The sequence below is a fragment of the Magnolia sinica genome, chromosome 2 (genome assembly GCF_029962835.1).
Source record: "Magnolia sinica isolate HGM2019 chromosome 2, MsV1, whole genome shotgun sequence".
NCBI lineage: Eukaryota > Viridiplantae > Streptophyta > Magnoliopsida > Magnoliales > Magnoliaceae > Magnolia > Magnolia sinica.
Window position 1 is genome coordinate 129349993 of NC_080574.1, and position 4040 is coordinate 129354032.

The window sequence follows — 4040 nt, forward strand, 5'->3', positions numbered from 1 at the left end:
TAACAGGAGATAGGCTAAAATAAGCACAGCATATCAATCGGTCCCTTTCCTGTTTGGGAGATGTGATTGCAGCCTTGGCTCAGAAAAATACCTACATACCCTACAGAACAAACTTACGCAACTCCTGCAAGATTTCTTAGGTTGAAATCTATTGCCTTTATTCTATGCAAATGATGTGAGGTTTAGATTGGAAGGGCCTTAATGTTTTCCATAAATTGTTCTATTAAAGGAACAATCGCAAAAATTGAAGGATAATCAATGATGAAGTTTGGACAGTTTGCTGCCTCACAAATTGTAATGGTGGTAATCTAGGAGAGCAATTGATTTATAGGGTTTGATTTGTGCCCAATTGATAGGAAAGGACTATAGGGTTTGATTTGTGCCCAATGGAAATCTACTAGCCGCCCAATGAAATTCTTGATCACTATAGGGTTTGATTTGTGCCCAATTGATTTATATTACAATGAATTCATTTATTTGGAAGTAAAGATGCAATATCCAATGAAGTAAAGTCAATCCTGGCTTAAAGCCTGTTGAAACTTGGTGGCTTATATACTTCATTAATGATATGGTTTTAATGCAAAACTTATGGTCACTACGAAACACTCTTGTAGAAAGAGGAAGAAAGAAAAATTCTTACATGTAGATCTTATCATAATTCTTCGTAGTTCGGTGGTGCAATCTATCGCTAAGATAAAGGAATCGCAATTGTTGCTTATCTGCTCACTGAAGGAAGATTGAGTTTGTCATGTCTTCCAGCTTTTCTTTATTGGAGCTCTCCTAAACTTTTAAGAACTTCTGTTCTCAGTAATGTTAAAAACCTTATGAAGTTTTGCTGTTGTGAAAAACAAGCACTTATGTTATATACTTCATTAATGATATGGTTTCTAGTAACTACGGTATATCTTTTAAATTCCATTGGCTCCCATATCTCTTGATCATGTTGATAGTACCACAGTCATATCAGAGTTTCTCATAGTCTCAACTTAAAAACAAAAGTTATTTCTGTTGTAGAATGTTTGTATTGAACTTTTGCAGTGCAGGCATGTTGTTAATACAACTGACATTACCACCAAATATTGTAGAAGAACTTGTGTTTCATTGCTTTCATGTTCTATATTTTGAATGATATTCAATGGTTTTTTCTTTTCATTCAAGGAACATAAGTGTTGGAACTATGATGATCTCTATTTGCATATAGATTAACATTCAATTTCTTCGACTAAAAGTGAATTCCAAAGTTAATATGTATGGATAGTTTGAGGACAGCTCAAGGTGAGAGTATATGCAAGGCTATGGTTGTGTGTGGACATGCTATCATCTAGAAATGCAATAATCATTTCAGTGAAGCTGAAATGACCAATTTGAAACTATCATAGTATTTGTATTGTGTGATCATTACTCCAAGTTCAACTAGAAAGGAATGTAATTGCAATTTGTACTCCATTATGAATAACACTAACTGTCGATACAGTTCAATCATTGCCACCTAATTGAACTGAACAATTGCAATCCAACTCAGGTGTGTTTCAAAATGCAGCGTAAAAGATGCATTTAGATCAATGGATTATTTCTAGCCTGGTGAACCTGTGATTAGCTCTGTTTTGAGCTTGTAGATTATCTTTGCATTAAGTCGATGAAACTCAATCAGGCCTTGAAAGATTTGAATTTTATTTTGTATTGTGACTTGAATAAAAGATATGATGTCATTGAGAAAACCCAAAAGCCACAACTCAGTTTTTCATTTTTTCTTTTTGCAATGGCTATAAGTACATGCCTTATCAACTTTTGGCTTGCCACGTCACGATGGAGGTGAGTTTCTTGGCTGTTAACTGGTAGCTCTTTGTTGGAAAGTATTCTTCTTCATCATGGTTATCAAACAATTCCTGTTACAACAAAAGTGGCTGATGTGCTAGTCCATGTTGGCATTGAGTTGTAGTTTGACCACCAAGTGTGTCAGGTTTTTGGGTATCACTCTGTGATTAGAGTTCATAGAGAACCCACAGACATGTTATGGAGTCACAAATCATATGCTTGTTTCCAGTGACTAGTAGAAATGATGTCACATGATTTTTAGTTCAATTGGCAGGTGTATTACAGTGCAGAAACACTCAGTGTGCCAGTGGAGATGATAGAAGGGAAGTGTGAAGCCAGAAAGAAGCATGATCTTCCATCTCTGGATGACCCTGCAATCTTTGAGCATATCTTCTTCAATGAATACATGTATGATCCTTCCAAATGTTGGGTGGTGTAGATAAAAGAGAAAGATGGCGATGATGTTAAGATGCAAGGACAAGGAAACAAGTGTACATGGCTATGGAACTTGACTAGAAAGTAGGTGGTAAGGAAGTTGTCGAAATAGGAAGAAGACGATGATTTTTTGTATATTTGTTTATTATGTTAAACTTATATGTATTTATGCGTGAATGAGTGTGATGTGGATAAGATTGTTTGTGTTTGGATGAATGTACTTTTATGTTTGGATGGATTTTCTTGTTTGGGTTTAGATGGATGTGAATGTGAATATGATGAAATATATTATATAACAGGTGTATATCAGGATGAATATGATGAAATATATTGTTAACAGGTGTATATCAGGAATTTTGTGCAGAATTTTGAGCTAGAATAATTTTTTAAAAAGAGACTTTTAGCGACGACAATTTTCGTAGCTAAAAGTTTTGTAATTTATTTTTTAGCTGCGACAATTTTCGCTGCTAAAAGTCTTGTACAATTTTTTAGCAACGAACATTTTCGTCGCTAAAAGTAGAACAATATTTTTAGTAGCGAAAATTTTCGCTGCTAAAAGTCTTGTACAATTTTTTAACGGCGAACCTTTTCGTTGCTAAAAGTAGAACAATATTTTTAGTAGCGAAAATTTTCACTGCTAAAAGTTTTGTACAGTTTTTTTAGTGACGAAACCTTTCGTCGATAAAAGTTTAACATATTTTTTAGCTGCGAAAATTTTCGCTGCTAAAAGTCTTGTACAATTTTTTAGCGACGGACTTTTTCGTCGCTAAAAGTAGAACAATATTTTTAGTAGCGAAAATTTTCGCTGCTAAAAGTCTTGTACAGTTTTTTAGCAACGAAAACTTTCGTTGATAAAAGTGGAACGATTTTTTAGGAGCGAAAATTTTCGTTGCTAATAGTCTTGTACAGTTTTTTCGTGACGAAAATTTTCGTCTCTAAAAATGGAATGATTTTTTTAGTAGTGAAAATTTTCGCTGCTAAAAGTCTTGTACAGTTTTTTTAGCGACGACAATTTTCATCACTAAAAGTTTTGTCAAGTCTTGTACAGTTTTTTTTAGCGACGAAAATTTTCGTCGCTAAAAAGCTTGCATTTAGTGACTATTCGAATTCTTCGCTGATAAAACGCTTCGACATCGGTCTTTTAACGACGAATTTAGCGACGAAAACTTTCGTTGCTAAAACTTTTTAGCTACGAAAATTTGACTTTTAGCTACGAAAATTTTCGTCGCTTCATGGGATTGCTTCTCTCGCCGTTCCGTTGTCTCTACTTCAGCTGTAGGTGGATGATGTTTTGGGTATGAATGATCCTCTACTGCCTTCGGCAGCCTTCTCCTTCCTTCCCTAATGGGTCTTGGATTTCTTTTATCACTGCGGCTTCTGCCTTTCGGATGGCGTCGATACTCCTTTTTGGCCTTTTTCTAAGCAGGGGAATCTCACCATCTCTTCAGCCTGGGACAGATGCTGTGAGCCTCTGCCGTCCAGAAGCTGGGCAAATAAGGTCTGACACTGCAAATTCCCCCCAAGAATTGCTCTTTTCACGTGGCGATTGATTATGGGAGCAATAACAGTTGATGATGCGGTTCAAGCTCGTGGTATTTCTTTGGCTTCCAAGTGCGCCTGTTGTTCAGTTAGTGCGGCTGATCTCACGGTCCTTCATCCGAACCAGTCTCTCACCTTTTCCTGAGTTGCTCGCTAGCTTTGGCCGTTTGGTCTTTTTTTGACAACGCTTTCAGTATTCATGTTTTATAGACAAACTCGATTGAGTCCAGACTATCTCAATGGTGGGGCGC

The 4040-nt window shown here is 36.2% G+C and overlaps 1 long non-coding RNA gene across 1 annotated transcript; it reads left to right on the forward strand.

Moving 5' to 3' along the window:
* The first annotated feature begins 1758 nt into the window (after positions 1-1758).
* LOC131230512 (uncharacterized) lies at positions 1759-2458 on the forward strand. The gene is made up of 2 exons (XR_009164036.1): positions 1759-1812; positions 2090-2458. It is a non-coding gene; the product is annotated as an uncharacterized LOC131230512 (long non-coding RNA).
* Positions 2459-4040: the final 1582 nt, after the last annotated feature.